The sequence below is a fragment of the Heterocephalus glaber genome, unplaced genomic scaffold, assembly GCF_053883595.1.
Source record: "Heterocephalus glaber isolate CG9 unplaced genomic scaffold, H.glaber_assembly_v1.0 deba00001465, whole genome shotgun sequence".
NCBI lineage: Eukaryota > Metazoa > Chordata > Mammalia > Rodentia > Bathyergidae > Heterocephalus > Heterocephalus glaber.
In genome coordinates this window covers 28,022,951-28,041,263 of record NW_028258312.1, presented here as the reverse complement: position 1 = coordinate 28,041,263, position 18,313 = coordinate 28,022,951, and positions in this window count along the sequence as shown.

Below are 18,313 nucleotides of genomic sequence, written 5' to 3'. Positions count from 1 at the left end.
GGGGATGATGAAAGTACTGCATGAGTTTTTAAAAGTCTCAAAATGTATCTTTGTAGTCTAGTTAAGTCCATTTTAAAATGTGGAAGTTTGGAGAGATGAACTTTATCTTCTTGGAATGTCCTCTGGGTACTGTGGGTATTGGGGCCATGATAATGGCGTCTTTTTCAGCTTTTTTATTGATTATTCATCCTCTCATTGAAAATTCTTCACATTCAAGTTCAGAATCTTCAGCCTTTTACCTTATTAATTTTTATTCTTGCTCTATTCATCATCTATTGCAGCTTCACAAATTATACCACAATTTCACAGCTTAAACAACACACACATGTATTACCTCACCGTTTCCCTGAGTAGGGGTGGGGCATGGCCCTCCATTGCAGAGACTCATGAAGTTGTAATTAAAGTTTCTCCCAGTGCTGCATTCATCCCTTGGTTCTTCTGGGTGTGATCCATTTCCAAGCTGAGTCAGGGTTTGCTACAATTATTTCTTTCTTTGTAGCGTACAGACTAAAGTCATTACATTCTCTATAGGCTGTTGGCCAGACTCCACTCTTGCTTCTTTCCCAGCAAGGATATGAAAAGAACCAGAAAAAGAAGACCAGCAAGGTTACAATCAAAATTTTTGTAACTAAATGTTGTAGTCAGGGTTTGCAAGGGGACAGATTTAATACAGGACATATAATTTATAGGATTATTTTATAATAGATACCCAAAAAGTCAAACGCAGAGGAGTGCCAGAAGTTAGTCACACACTAGAGACCTAAAGAATCCAGCCAAGGGCCTGGATCCCACACCAATGTCCCACACAAGTCCAGCCAGTGGCCTAGAGCCCGTGGCAATGTCTCGTGCTTCTATGTACTGAGGATCTGGACCTGGAAGGCCCAAAGGCCTGTGGTGGAAGCCACAAAACCTGTGCTGGCAGGGTGAAGGATTTGTGCCACCAGGCTGAGGGATCTGCACTGCAGCCAGGAAGTGACGCTCATGGTGAAGATCAGAGCTCCCCTGATGAGAACAGCAGCCATTCCCAGGGACAGCGAGGCCCTGAGGTCCTCCTATGAGACTAAGTATCAGAAGTGGTGTCCCTTTTCATTTAGCAGAAGCGAGTCACATCAACTAGCATATATTTGAGGGTGGGGAATTTGCAGAAGTGTAAAACCAGGGGACAGGATCCTCACAAGCCATTAGAAGGCCACATGAGGTCCACACTGTACCAGTGGGATTCTGAGATCTTCCTGATCACATGAGCTGGAAGGACTCACTTCGTCTTCATATTTCACCAGAAACTAAAGCTTCTGACCTATTTCAAATGGTTTACTTATCCTTCACCCTCTTTTTACTGAAAATCAACTTATTATTAATATAATATAGGTATCAACAACAGGATACAAATATTAATGTACTATCGTTAACTAAAGACCCTACTCAAATGTAACTAATTTCTCATCTCCTCTCCTTCTTCTGCCCTAGTATTGTATCAAGAATTCTGCATTGCATTCAAGGGTTATCACTCTTTGGTACCTCTGGTCTCTCTTAGAATGACAGTATCTCCTTTTTATGATACGATATTTTCAAAAAGTATCTGTCAGTTATTTTATAGAAAAAGGCTCAATTTGGAATTATCTGTCTGATGTTTTCTTGATTGGAATGAGAGCTTTCAATTTTGGAAATAATACAATAATAAAATTTGGATCTTCTAAATGCATCATATCAAGATATTTATGAAAAGATATTATGTTTTTCCCAATATTTTTCACTTTAAAACAATAATGCAAAGAATATTTTTGTGGATATATATTTTTGAATTTTTATCAGATGGATTCATATAAGTGGAATTTCTGTACAGATGGGCAAGTCCCATGTAATTTTGTCTGATATTGTCAAATTTCTCTTCAGAAGGTTTATGCCAATTTCCATTCTTGCCAGCATTGAATGTGTGTTTTTCATTGAAATTTTATTTTTGCAATAAAAGGATGGTATTTCAGTATTGTCTTAATTTGCATTTCAGTAATTATAAAAGAACCTAAATTTTTTAATATGTGTGAGGGCAATTTTATGTTTTTTACTTGTGAATTTTCTTCCCATGTATTTTTGTCATTTTTCCTTCTGGGTATTTGTTACATGGCTTTAAATTTTTAAGGGTTCTTTACAAATTATGGGTATTAGTATTTCATCATGTATGTTTCAAATATTTTTGTCCCTGTTTGTCAATGTGTTTTTCCTTTGGTTATATTATTTTCTGTCATGCAGTCTTTAAAGGTATTTTATGTAGTCAATATCATCTTAATGGATGATGCATCATTTGAAACAAATATGGAACATATGGGAAGTTGATTTTTGCATCATTTTAAAGAACATTGTAGGAAGTTGATGATGACACAACTACTATTGTCTTAACTTCGTATTTTCTTGGAATAATTTAAAACTAGAAATCTCAAAACAGAATGTAAATATAATATTTTGAAAGAACTCAAAATGCACTAATATTTTATTGATAGTCTTATCAAAAGAGGAAAGGACTTTTTTAAAGAAGGTGTTAAATTCAACTACTGCAGACATTGGTTAGATGTTGAACATAGCATAGTTTATTAACCAATGTCTTAGTTACTTTTTGATTGTTGCACAAAATAAACAAAATACCCACAATCAAAAAAGAGAAAGTTTGTTTTAGGCCACAGTTTGTAGAGGTTTCAGTCCATAGTCAGCTGGCTCCATGTAGGGCAGCATGGGAGAGGGGCATCACAGAGGAGAAACAAGTCCATGGCAGGGTGTGTAGGTGGAAGCAAGCAGCAGCAGCGAGGATAGCTTATTTCTGTCCCTTTTCATTCCATCCAGGCTACAAGTCTATTTGTTGGTGCCACCCATACTCATGGTGGGCCTTCCCATTATCCTCACCCAGAACTATTCTAGACCAATCTGTGGACTAATTCAGTTATTGAAACACCCATAATCAATACGCACACACCCTAGACCCAGCCATCTCCAAAAAGTCCCTCTTGTGACCTCAGGAGGCTTTGGGGAGACATCTAGATATAAGCCATAACAACCAAGTTTAACCTATTTTATAATATGTAAGTTCAGATTCATATTTATCTTTATGATCTCTACTAACTCAATGATCATTATTTTGTTTTTCTATTCAGTTCTATGGGACTCTTTAGACTTTCCAGTTTGTCCAACAATATTTTATTTTTTTTCTATTTCAGAATTTCAAAATATTACGAGAAATCTCTGTTTAATTGTGAATGGTCTTTTACCTTTTACACATGAATTAATCTACCTTTAGTCCTTATATTTTCAAAAGGCAAATTATTGATTACTAAATTCTTCTGTTGATATGACAGTTTCTGGATGGCCTAGAGGAAAAATTATGTCACAAATGAAATACTTAGTTTGAAAGATTACAAATTTACTTTTAATTTTTAAAATTACAGTCAAATCTTCAGTTTAAAACTAAATATCTTAAAACTTTTTTCAATTAAACAATATAATTCCAAAATTAAGTAGTTATGTAAATAAATATGGCTTCATCTTAAATAGACTCTGCATAAAATTACTAAGAAAATGTTCTAGAAATTCAAATAATAGTTTCAAGATAATTGTGTTAGAAAAGCTGCATGAAATATACTTAAAAACTAATGCAATTTTTATTTTCAAGTTCAATTTTTATATTTTACTTTTTGTATATAAACCTATCTTTTAGTATTTATTTTTTATAATAATGCCACAATGTGTTTAAACATATTCACTAATTCATAAATTGAAGAGGATAAAATTCCATTTAAATTTTAAGAATGTAAAGAGAGAAAATATTTAATCTGAATAATTTACTTTTGGAGTCATACAGAAATTATTTTTGGATAAAGTTTTTCTTTTGCTTCCATTCTCTGCAAAATCTCATTACCAAAGTGTTTTCATATGTGTTAAATTTTTACTAGATTAATACCTTTTATAGATCTTACGTAAGTTTTTCTACAAAATTTCTTCCAAAATTTTATCAAGTTTATTTCTGAACCTGCTATCATTGGACGTTTAAAATTATTGAAATATTAATTTTTAATTATTGTTCCTCTTTTTCCTTTAGTTTTTCTAATTAGATTTAGAGCTTCCTTTTTGCTTCTGCTTACATTTGATTCATTCAAAAACTAAAAAAAAATAGTGGTCACAAGGTATGGAAAAGCAGCAATTGAGTGGGGAGAAATGTCTACATTGTGCAGACCCAGGTATTTGAAATAATGAAGACTTGTGCTTGCCAATTCATTTACTCTTCAGGATTAGTCTCTGAGATCCATGTTCTGCGGAGTATAAGTGGGTAGAGCTGCAGGGTGGAGCTCACCCAGGGATAATGACAGTATGTTCTCTCCATCCTCCTCATGGACCCCTAAAACAGAAGTCCTTCTGTTACTCATTTACATCCGGAGCTTCCAGCCTTGACTTCGCTGAAAAAAAAAAAAAAGACTGTTCTTATGCCATAAATGAACATTTTAAAGAAGTGGGTTATGGAAAGATGGTGGTGGCAGGGAAACAATTAAATCCACTCAGTGTCCCTATAAAAAGAGGCAAAAACAACAAGCCAGGCTAATCCAATGACGCGTGAATGACCTCCACAGGAAAACCGAGGAAGGAGGCATCCCTCTGGACCCCGTGCACCTGCAGGTGATGCCCAAACGCTAAGGCCTCCAGGACCTTACGTTATCAGCCTGTCAATGGGAAGGAGCAGAAGGAACACATTCTGAAAGCCTGGAGAAATGCCCTGCAGATATGCGCTGGAAAGATCTGAGGGTGAATCTGAGAAGAGCAGCGAACTTCATGGGCACCGACTCAGAGGAATGCGGAAGGCAGAGATGTGACAGGCAAAGACGGGCGGGGGAGCAACCTGGGAAATACTGAAATTCCCCAGACAAAGCCCCAGGCCAGGGAGGAAAACTGCAGAAAGTGGAATTTAAAGTAAACAGGAAAGGAAAAAGAAGATTCAGGTAAAAGTATGAAAGCAGAGCAGAAAAAGCAGACTAGAAATTTCTACAGATAGTTTTGATCACTTTGACAAAACAGTAGAAGAGGGAACTGTAGAGAATTAAAACACAGAGGAACAAGAAGAGAAAACCAATCATGCGATTCCCTGCAAAATGAGGCTTCCTGCAACAAACCAATCCTAATATGGGAAAATTAATGTAATGAACAGCAAAATAGTTTCAGCCAAATTTTATACAGTATCTGTGATGAGAAAGAAAGGGATAAGAGCAGAATAGCATTGCACAAGGCAGTAAAAATGCACCAGAAAGATTTGATCATGGAACTGATGGGATTGTAACCTAATATTTCAAAGAGATTATGAACTGATTTTAAAATGTCTGCTATGAAACAATAGCATAAATCAATTCAGGATTAAAATGATTTCAGGAAAAGCAGATTTGATGAGGTAAGACAGACTCAGAATTAAAAAGTCATTTCAAAAATGGAAACTAATTTAGAAGGAATGGTAGTAAATAAGTAGGTGATAACTTGTGAAAAACGTTTCAAATTACAAAACTTTTACAAATAAAAATAAAGGCATTATGAATTATACATACAGATCATACAAAAGCTATACGCACTTAAATGTCTGTCTGTATGTCTGTCTGTCTATCTATCCATCCATCCACCTATCTACCTAGGTGTCCATTTATCCAGAGAAACCCTGAAGACCAAAATAAGAAAATTATCACAAAACTGAAACAGAACAATAGCTAAGTACAGATGAGGAAAATTTCCTGAGGTAGACTACATTTGAGGTAAGAAACTCAAATATTGCAGAGATATTGCAGAAATCAATGAAGAATGACAAACTATATCACTATCAAGCTTGTCAAAGCATGAAATTTTAAAGAAAAAAGAAAAAATTCCTTTAGGCATTCAGGCATAATGAGCAAATCATTCATAAAAAAAGAAACTCAGGTTGCCTTTATATTTTTCAACAGGAGCACTTATGCTACAGAATATAGAAATGACATATTTAAAATACTTAATGAAGGAAAATGTAAGCCATGAAATTCTATTCCTGGGAAAAAATGACCTTAAAATATGTAGGCGTCAGTTCAGTCAAGTCACAAAGATAATCCTATAATTTTTTATTTAAAAATCTACAAACTTTAGGACATTTAAAAAAATTATAATAATGTTGACATAAAAAGAATAAGAGTAACCTAATTTTATTTATTTACCAAAGATTAAATTAGACTGTGTAATATGTAATCTTGTGTGCTTTTCCAATAGATACAAAAATCAGAGGTGAAAGTAGAAGGCACAGGGTATGAGCGAGCAGGATGAATACCTCTACTCTGGGAGAACAGAGTGATGTGATAACAGCTTATTGCATCTTTTCAGTAGTGATAGTAATAGAGAGGAGCATGAAATAGAAATGAAAAAGAGGATAAAATATTGCATTAAATTATTAGTCTAAAATTAAAAATTCAAGCAATAATCCTACTTCCTAAAAGACAAAATATATACCTGCACATTCCCCTCAAAAGGAGAGACAAACAGTGTGAAATAACTTGCCAAGGACGATGTAAATTGTTTTAACTCACCCAATAAAAGTATAAATATCTTGAGGTCGATGATCAATAAATTTAAGTCAATATCCTGCTACTTACATTATGCACCGAGATGTAGGTACACTTAAATTTTTATCAATGGTTAAAACTTTCGAAAAGAATAAAATGATGATAGAAGGGAAATGCAAAGAGAGGGAAGGGAAGTCACAATATTAATAACTGATAAGACAGATATCAGACAATAATATTAAAAGAGAGGAAGAAAGACATGTTACTAATCCCAAAGGCTACACTCACAGTGAAGACTTGTTCATTTATACTTAAGACCCAGTAATAAACCAGTAACTTTCTTAAAGCAGAGAATTTACACTATACAAACAAAACATCACACTCACGGCAGGCTGTGTTCTCTCCTTCCAAGACTGAGCAAGTGAAAAAATTAGAAAACACAGCCTATTTCAAATGTACATGGTACACTCATGAAAATTGGCCATGTACAGGAAGATGGCCATTCGAGGCCAGCCTGGGTGGCATAGTGAGACTCTGTTTTAAAAGAAAAATATTGGTCACATTATAACCTATATGATCAGCTCTGTGTTGCATTGATTCAGCTAAGCTATAACCACAACTCTGTGCCTTAGTGGTTCTGGGTTTTGGGTTAGTGTTGGTCACACAAAAATAGTTGTGAGAGATGGAAATGGAGGTGAATCATTGTGCCCCTGGTCAGGGTCTGCTTGCTCAATCTGCCTCAGTGAGGTTGGAGCAGAGTCATTCACTCCTCCAACTCAGACATTCCTCCCACTTCCGTGTGGCAAAGTTGTGGACCAGTTTGTATGATCAAATTGGCACCTGGAAACAGTGAGGATGCCTATGAAGATTCTAGATGATGACAATGTGTGCTTTAATTAACTGTCAAGTTTCCAGGTCATCTCCGAGGGTTTCACTTGGGATCTGCCTTCTCTACTTCCATCTCTCTTTCCAGGTTCCACTGAACTCAAATCCTACCTAATTGGCTCTACAAATATTTAAATTCTAGACTCCACTAAAATCTCTATTATTGCTCCTCTCCTAATGGTTTTGTGGAAAATTTCATTTCCCCAAACTGGCTTGATTGATATTCCCAAACTTTGCTATTTCCTGATGCAGTAGAAGACTCCATCTCCTCTCCTCTTGGATCTGAAAAAGCATTTACGTTGCCTCAACTTGTAAGGTAGCATGGTAGTGAGCATGAAGACTTCTCAGGCTAAGACACAGAGAGCGATGGACTTCCTTGCAGTGTTTTAGAAAATTTTATCTTGAAACCCTGCCACCGGGCTGCGAGCAAGGCTCGGCCACATAGAGAGGGCCACGTAAGAAGAACTTCATCCTTCATTCTCCAATAGGCCCTCAACCAAATCCTGAACCAGCTTGGCAACCATGTGAGCGAAGGGTTTTGGAAGTACAAGGTCAGAGATCCTTCCAAGCCATAGATCCTTAACAACCCCAGTTAAAGCTGAGTGGATCAGAGATGAGCCTTCTCCACTGAGCCCTGCTCAACTGCAGCTTTCATGACAAAAATAATCTATTACAGTTGTTTTAAGCCACTAGATTTGGGGATAGCTTGTTTCATAACTGAGTGGAACAGTCATTTGATATTACTCAGGGTACCATTTTCTTTCATCTGTTTTGTGCCATGGTTGAACAGTCATAGGATTCCAGTAAGAATTAGATCTTTCCCTGTTCCACTCCAAACAAAATGAGCAAAATCAAAATGCTTCATAGCAAAAGAAGCTGTGGTTTAGGCGGTGAGTCACAGCAGTCACTTTGTATCTCACTTTTCTTCTGCCCTTACTCCTTTTAGCGTGTCTAGGAGGCTGGAAAGGAACTACTGTTTAGCCCCTCTTTTCTGGAAATGTTGCATACAGGAAATGTCGGCCAGAGCTTGGTCCTTTAGACAGACACAGCGACATGTCTCTTAAGTAGATAAGTTAAGAGTTGTAAATATTTTCATCTCACACATTTTTTTAGTCCAAGGAGTTTCTCTCTTTTCTTTCGTAAAAGCTTTGCAGGAATTAAAAACATATTCATAAGAATCAAATGTACCCACAAAGCTCCGAGAATCGACATCAGTATTTCTATTCGGAATACACATTTAAAAAGTTAAGGAACTATTTTATAATTTATATATCTATGTTCTTCAGAATGAAAAGAGTATGACATGAAATACATGACTCAGTGATCAAAATTACCATTATGTTATAATGTCGTTTCTGTCCATTTTAGGAGGTAAATAACATTTTTAGATAATAGAAGTTATGAGCATAAAGAAAAATGCAGAACACATTCACATCATATTTATTTTCAGCGAATCTTGGAACATCATCCTAATGGATTGTTTGATCATACCATCTTACATTTGGAAGTTACAAAGGGAAGGGTTAGAACCTTTACTCATTTCCCCAAAGTTTAATTTCCACTATTTACTTGAAATTCCTCAAAACAAGCTTTGCATGGTATATTAGTGTACATTAGCTTTAAATGGTATCAGATTAAAAGCCCTGCCCCGACCCCAGGCCACAAAATATTATTTCATTCTCTTGTGCTGTCACTGGAAAAATTTGACTTTTCCAAAACAAAGTTTGTCTTCCACAAAAATCTGGTGGGAGAATTATACAGATAGCTAATACTTTATTCATTTCCACTGCTAAGACTATTTACATCTCTACTTTATTTTCCCCTCTTAGTAAGGAAATGGAATTTTTGAGAAGATCATGAAAATGCGTTTCTTAATGGCACAGCGCTAAGTTGAGCCACTGTTTATTCAAAGCAAGACCTGGGTATGTTGCCTCACGTTGGAGGTTGTGGTTGGAAATTACAGCATGGGTTTTCCTGTGGAGTTACTGTATACTCACTAGCACATGTGGCATTTCTAGAGAGGACAAGGAAAAAAAGCAATAGACAGTCACCAGCTTCAGACTACTCATTTGTCTTTTTATTTATATATGATACATAATTGTAATATGATTTTTTAGGTTGTCTCTTTGGAAGGTAAAATTCAACAATTTTCTTGCCTTATGGAGATAATGGGATTAAATTATTGAAGGGCTATTTTGAGTCAGAGCTTATGCTAGGCGGGAGTAGAAATAGTGGAAATCACTATTTATAAGACATCAATGACCTCTTGAGGAATTCACAGCCAAATGAAGGAGAAGGATCAACGTTCACAGGTATAGTATGAGAGATGCTATCATATAGATCTGAATATGATCTTATGGAAGGAAGGAACAATGATGAATTAAGTAGAAGTAATTTCAGGGAGAGATCTCAGAGTAAAAGAGGAGATAAATTATTCCATGTTTCTAGGAAAACATATGGGAGAATAAGAAAACCTAAAGCTTATTTTCTGAAGTTAGGTCCTTGAAAAAAGGTTTAATTTAGTCCCAGTTTCACTGCATGATCAGCTGGTGCTGAGACAGAGCATTGCAGATGGATGCCTACTTCATGGCCCCAAACACAGCAGAGCAGGGTGTGGAGGGACACAAGAGAGGAAGGGTCTGGGGACAGACTCAGACATCAAGGCCATGCCTCCCTGCCACACCCAGACCCACTGGAAGTGAGCTCCACTCATCCCTGCCATGGATCCTAAAGCCAATGAGGTTGAAACTACACTCTAACTCCTCATCAGATAGCCAGAAAACTCTAAGACAAATCGATCTCATGTTGATTTTGCAAATCCAATGATCTACTTGATTTGTGTCTTATACACTGAAATTTCAGCATCTCATTTAAACAAACAGATTCTTAGTTTTACTTATTTTGACAGCTTTGCAAGCCTCTTTTTATTAATTGCTTGGGTTTTTGGTTCCTTATACTACAAATTTAATTATGCCACATTTTATTTTTTCCACTTATGTAGCTATACCATGTATCTTTAACTGGCATAGTTTATAGGTACAAGAATAAACAAATTTTTATGTACTTCAAACACACATTTGTATTGCCAACAAGTCCTTGCATTGTCTGGTGAAAGAGAACAGCAGGGAGCAGATATAATCTCAATCATAGAGTCAAGGAATGGAATCCAAATGGCATCCCTTAACAGGACCAAACATTAATATTCTGAAGCAGAATCAGAAGTGAAACTGAAACAAACAAAAAAATGAGTTGAGTATCACATTTCACTAAAGAGCATTTTTCCTAATAGTTGGCAGAAGGTAAATTGACAAAGATTCATCAGTTAGTAGCAGCATATTTGTGTGAATGAGTTTTCCAATAGCATCATGGTCTTTATTCTAAGGCTTTGTTCACTGTGATTGAACACATTGGGAAGTCCTGAGAGTAGGAATATATTTTAAGGTTAGCATCTAAGTTTAAACAGTGGGAGAATGGATTTGACATATTCCCATGTTTGGCTTTGTTAGAAATGGATCTGGAAGCCTACCAGACCAATTGCTTCAGTGCCATTTGCAGCAATCCAGATGACAGAGTCTGCCAATGAAACATTTTTCCCACCATGTGGCTGCACCATCAGCTGTCCTAGCTTAGACCATTTTTCCTAGAGGGAGTGGAAATGTTTTCCATTTTCTAATACAGAAAAGTAAATTATACACTCATAATAAAAATACTCAGTAGCAAATAATTTTAAGGCATCGAGAAGAGACAATGAATAAAAGAAGGTTCTTATATGGGTATTTATAAAAATGAGTTAAATCAGAGGTGAATCTACAATTATGTAAATGCAGGAGGAAAGTGTAGATGAGAATACAAAGTGCAAGGTATAATATAAAGAATACTGGGCCCATGTTTTGAAAGAATCACTGTAACAAATAGATTACAATTATGATTACAATCAATGTTCTCCAATTCTACATTTAACAATCCCAATCATGTAAATATTTACAATTTCTTTTTCATTTCTGAAAATAGCTTTAAACTGCCATTATTACCTTCATGAACTCCTCGGTGTCTTGCCTCTCTGAATAGGAAGAGTTTTACTTGCCCCAGTATTTCATGATTCAGGAAAGGCCATTTGCTTTCTACGTTGTCGTGTTGCAAAGCAAGTATATGGATAAAAAGTAAGCATATAAATAATGTTTAATAATGTTTACCATCAGGGCCACTACGGAATTGCAAGTTAAAAAAGAAATAAGCTGTTATATACATGTACCAACTCCCCACAATTGATGTAATCATTATATACTGCAAATATGTACACTATTATAAAGATTTTTAGAAATTTAAAACAACAGCAATAGCAAATATAGTAGAATAGTCAAAATCCAAAACACTGACAATACCAATGTACAAGCAAGAAATCTGCGTTGCTTGTGGAGATGCAAAATGGTACAGCTACTTTGGAGTTTTTCAATAATACAGATAAATTATGTAAACTATTAACCACTGATCTAGTAATGAATGAATTGAAAATTTTGTCCACATAAAAATTTATGAGTGAATATTTATATTTCTTTTACTATCAAACAGAAAACTGTTGGGCAGGGAAATATCCTTCAGTAGTTGAAAGGATAAACAGTGGCACATCCATGAAACACTATTCAGCAATAAAAATGGCAAAATTATGTAAATTGTAAAAAAGAAAATGGGCTCCAGAAATTTGTTGGGAAGGAGACAAGGATAATTTGGTGGAGCACGAGGCATTTTTAGACAAGTTAAACTACTCTGTTAATAACAGGATAAACTGAGAGGAGGTAGTATTTTGTGGGAGTCTGGTATACTCTTTTTACTGTAAACCTTAAATGGCTACAAACAAACATCTATGAAATAAGTTTAAAAATGAAATTGAGCCTGGCTGGCTTCATACTTCTTGACTGTTGTAATATTAACTTGCTTTTGGATAAGTCACCCTTGCTGAGGAAAAGCTGATTAGACTCAAGTATTGAAACTGAATTACACATAAAATAACTGGGTGGTTAGATTTTTCCAGGAAAAGGAACCAACAGGTGACACATGTGGATGGTCCCCAACTTACTGGTTTGAGTTATAATTTCTCTGAGTTTATGGTAGTACAAATGTGATATTCTTTCAGCAGAAACTATATTGCAAGATTTTAAGTATTTCTCTTTTTTTCTAGCTAGCAATGTGCCATACAGTTCTCTGTCCTGATGCTGGACAAAGGACAGTGAACCACAGATCCCTCAATGATAACTCCTTGAGCACGTTAGATACATTTTTTACTTAAAATTTCAATTTATCATGGGTTTATTGGAATGGAATAGCATCATAAGTCGGGAAGCATAGATAGATGCATTGATACATAGATAGATACAAAGATACATAGATAGATAGGTAGATACATAAAGTGGTTACTTATTTATTATAAGGATTGACTCATACAAAGATACTTGCTGGAAGTGCCATAATCAGTGGTATACAGGCTGGAGGATAGCAAAGCCAGTGGTATGATACAGGCTGAGTCTAAGAGCTTGAGAATCAGAGAAGCTTATAGTGTCGTTCCCAGTCAAAGCCCAAAGGCCTGAACAACTTTGGGGCTGAAGATTCCTTTCTCCTCTGCTTTGCTCTTCCACCCAACCCCTGAGTGGGCTGAATGTTGGCCACCATATTGGAATGGGAGTATCTTCCTTATTCAATCTTTTCATTCAAGTACTACTCTCCTTTGGATCCATCTGCATAGACATATCCAGAAATAATTCTCTACTAACTACCTGAATAGTACCTAAGTCAACTTGACACCTAAAGTTAACCATCACAGTTACTGGTATGGTGTAATGAATATGCTAGTAATTCATTTACTTAAAATACAGTTAGCATAAACTATAATAGCTATCTTTTAGTGCAATCTCTGCTATCATAACATAAGCTAATTTTATTCATTACCTAATTGAATACAAAGGAATTTTCATAGTAATTATTACATATGAATGAAGGTCAGTGAGAATAACTTGACCAAGTTCACAAATATTAAAGAGAACCAGAAACCTATATTCTGTATTCCAACTGAAATCCTGCTTCTTATTTGTGATGCCAGGGTTCTTGCAGTCCTTTTCCAAATTACCTCAGACATACAATGAGCAAGAATCCTTTGTTATCCTAAAACTGAAAATGAGAAAAGTATTACCAGGATGTACAGTGCAAGAACATTTTCTCTCTCTCTCTTTTTTTTTTTCAAATTTCATACACAAATTTATGTTGCAGTAATGATTCACTCTGGTGGTTAATCTTCCTGTCAACTTGATTGGATTGGAAATTCCAAGGAAACCGATAGAGCACATTTCTGGGTGTGTCCCTGAAGATGTTTTCAGAGACAATCCATGGACCCTGAGGTGAGGGAGCAGATCGCCTTGAATGTGGGCTGCATCATTCCATGGAACCCACGGGAATATGCCACACTCTGTGTCCTGACTGCAGGGAGGGCAGCAGCTCCCCTCTGCTGGGCCTCCCCTGAGGTCTAGAGAACATGAAGCCAAGGGCCGTGCACTGAAGCCTCTGAAACCGTGAGCCAAAGCAAATCTTCCTTCCTCAGTTGTTACTCGAGGTGTTTCCTCAGGGATGAAATGCTAACAGCCACTTATTGCAGCCAGTCTGTATAAATGAGCAGCTCAGCTTGCATCTACCCAGGTTATATTCTTCCTCCTTCCGCATACTCAGTGAAAACCAAGTGTTCACTCACATGTACGGTCTCCCCACTGCCTCTACGGAAATCCATGGGTTCTACTCCGAACTCTGAGCACTAGGAAGTGGGTATAACCTCTACCTCTTAAAAAAAAAATTATTGAGCCTAGAAGTTTATTTTCTAAGAAAAAAATCCACACAACCAAGATCAAAAAACAAACAAACAACAACAGAACAAAGTTGCTGTGGATAGGAAACAGTGCCTTTGAAGATTCCCTTGCAAATGGTTACCCCGAGCAGAGACTAAACGTTTGCCCTGTGGGGTGTGGACAGAGCCAGAAGTAACCACTGTGGGCACAAGCTACTTTAGGGTCTTCCCCTTAACTTGCCCAGAATTTTTCATTCCTCCTCATCATATATTTCAGTAGACTCATATACGTCTGGCTTCAATTTATTCCATTACTCTTCTGTATAATTTTATTTTGTAAATACTAAATTCACTCCAGATTTTATGAGATCCTTACTTAATTTTGATAGTTAGTTTTTTAAAGTAGGGAACATATATCAATATCATTGATGTTTGTTCAGCTTTTAAAAGATTATTTTAAGTGATGATAATTATGTGGTAATTTGCAGGGAATGATGCAATATTTTGATCTACTTTTAGATCCTGTAAAGATTCAATAAAGCCAATTAACATGGTCTTCATATCATCAATTGATCTTTTGGGGCAAATATTAAAATCTATTTTATTAATTTTGAGATAGACAATGCATTATTTTTAACTATAGTCATCATGGAGTGCAATAGATAGCTCAAGCTGATTTCTACTGTCTAACTGCAACTTAGTATCCTTTGATGAATTCTTTGCTTCCCTCTCCCTTCCCATTCCCCTCCACCATTTAATATCCACTCTTACTATCTATTCATTGTCACTAACATTTTAGTTAACTTCAATATACTTAATCTAAAATATTGCTTCAATCATTCTAAGTATCATTTTTCCTTTGTAGCTAATAAAGTAGTAGGTAAGCAGGACGTTGCTAAATAAGAACAGCTGGTGGAAGCAGTTGTTAACGTGCTGATGTGTAAAGGGAGAAAATGATCCTATTAAATATACATTTGTGACAAAATGTAGATAACAGTCCCTTTGATTTGCTACTACTACATTGTGAGACTGTAAGTCAAAGGTCTTAGCATTCTTTGATTTCATTTTATTCCCTGATTGCCTTTAATCTTATTACATTAACTTCTGAGATTACCATACGTGCAGTTAAGGAACATGTTCCAAGTTCAGTATGTCCTTGTATGCAGTCTAAAGGGGCAATCACAGAAGCTTTAAGGATATAAATCTGAGCATTTAGAAGACTGACTTTCCCTGATGTTCTAAGGTGAATATTTTTGAGGCCGTCCTTCTAGAAAGAGTGTGATTTGGTTATTCTCTGATGGCTGGTTTCATTAGATACAATCATGAGAGGAGGCATAGCTATTTTACTGCTCAGCAGTCTAGCTTTACAAAATCAGGCTGCCTTCTTTTTACATCCCTGAACAAATGGAATGATCATAGCTTGTGACCTGAGATTCGGGAATCCTCGTGGTGATGATGACATTTCAAACAAAAGCTCATGATTTTTGAAAGGTAAGTTATATGCTTAAAGGAAACACTACAAATTATTTAAAAGGTGCATGTGGCTTGTAGGAATGGGAAATGCAAGCCTATGTTTCAAATTTCACTTTTATCTTCTATGATTCAAATTTGTTTTTCTTTTTACATGGAGGCTATGCACTCTATTTCAAACTAAATTCAATATGCAATTCACTATGGCAAATCTCAAGATCTGACAAACAATATACGTAAGGAAAACAGTTTTACACATTCCTTATACAAAAGACTGAGCGGCTCAGAAGATTTGGATGAATAATAGGAGGAATAATAAAGTTTCCGGTTTCTGCTCAGAACTTGGACATATAATGGCTGCTGTGTCCATGGGCTTTACCTTTGGCTCCACTAAAGAAACCTGAGATTCCTGTACGGACTGTGTCATTTGTTCTAGTTGTAGGAACACACAAGGTCCGGAGTGCTAATGACTGGGAGGAGTTTACAATGAGACGGGGGTGCAACTTGCTCCCTTCCTGTTGTAGACTGTGGCTACATTCTCTACTGTCTCCTGCTCTGCCAAGATGAAATCTATAGCCTCTGGTCTCTTCCTCTATCCTGCAAAAATTTCACAGACTGGCATACTCATAATTTTCTATACAAGGATCCACGCTGACTAAGTTGTTAATGCAGATACCCCTCCTGCCCCCCCAAAATGTGCACTACAAAGATTTTCTAGAGCTAGCACCGTTTTGGATTTTCTTTATAATTAGAGGTTGGATATTGTTGAGTTCCCAACTGGTTCTAAAAACATTGTGAAGATTTCCCATTTTAATCAAGTACTGTTTATTAATCTGATTTTAGTGGTATAGTGCAATTTTTCCTGGACAATCTTGTGGTTGAGTGTAATTACTGATGGATCATGGAAAAAGACCAAAAGTCTCTTATGAAAAAAAATAAAGACTTAGGGTCATAGATTGTCCTAGGCCCTAGGAGCTTAGGAAATGATATCCAGGAACTTTGTGAAAGAGAAGGAAACTTCTGAGAGATATGTGAAATGTTGACATCAAGTGTCTCTGAGTTATGCAGAGAAGAGAAGGTTCCAGGCACACACTGAGGTCTCAAGTTAAGTTACAGGTTTCTGAGGGGGAAAAACGATGTTTATTATTCATATCTATTTCTCAGTGGAAGAAAAACATTCTTCTATGAAATATCCTTTTAAGGCAAGATTTTTACATATAAAAGGCTGAATTCAACCTCAACTTTGCCATAGTCAAGGAGATAATTATAGCTAAATGAGGCTGTTATTTACCACAAGACGCTCAATTCTACTTCCAGAGTTCTATGGTGAAACATTCTTTCTAACTCAGCTATTGAAATGGCAAGTTTTCATAAACTCTAAGGACAACTAGCATTTTAAAACGTACACTATATTTTAATAAGTAATATTGGCCAAATGAAAATATCATATAATCTTAATTATTACTGCTATGGCTAAAGTCACCTATAACCGCAAATGGCTAAGTCTGATCCCTTCCTCTTCTTTCTCTTTATGAGAAAGTGATTTTGAAAGTGAATTCTAAGACTGCTTTGTATACGAGTAGCTGTGTGTTACAGGGCAAGTCTCTTAGTTTCTTTGGACTACTGTCTTTAAATTTTAAAATGTAAGGTGGGTATGTATTTTGAGAGATAATGTGCTAGGTACTAAATAACTAGTTGTAATTATTAAAGAAACCATAAATGTTGAAGTGCTGGGAAGCCAGTTTTCAAAAACCATAATTTATGTCTTGACCTGAAGGCAAAGAAAAGCAAGCTTAGTGAAATATTATGAACATTCTCCACCAAGAAACTAGAGCTGAAGCTTCCTCATGCATTAGTGCCAGAATGAACTGCAGAGAAAGCAAATCAGATTCCTCTCAGAACCTCTGGAGAAGTGCTGTGAAAAACGAAAATAGTTTGTAAAAAATGTAATAAAGCAAGCTAAAACTTCACTTCCAGTTTTCAAAATACAAACTTTGCCTCATTAACAAAATAATACTGCTGATATTAATTTGTCATGCCAGAAAAAATAATCAGAATTCAAAGCTAAATGGGCTCGGCAAATGCAAATCGATCATATATAGACTACTTGACTTTCAGTGTGCTTTCATGAACGAAAATGAAGACTCAGCTATGTCCTGGTGATGGTTAAAGAAAGCTGCATGAACCTCTGTTGAATGTAAGATGCAGAACTTATGACTTAAGAGTCCTAAAGCCTTGAATGCTCCTGAGGAATGGAGGCAGAAGGTAGCTAATGAGAGGGGTCTCAGAACCAACATTTCTTTTAGTACCAAATGCTTTCCTTTTATGTTTGTTATAATACAATATAAAGCTTTTAACCAATTCATTCAACTTTGAAGTTTGCATGCTTGCAAATTGGAAGAATACAAGTATTAGAAATATTAATATTCTGAAAGTAGGAGGGGGGAAGAGGAATATTGCAATGTTTATAAACTATGGATGGGATACAAGCACTTAGATGGAGTCTTTCACTGCCTTCCAAATGTAATATGAGAGTTTTTGAGAAAGAGGCAAGATACCAATTCTAGAGTAAAAAATAATAATAATAAAGTTTTAA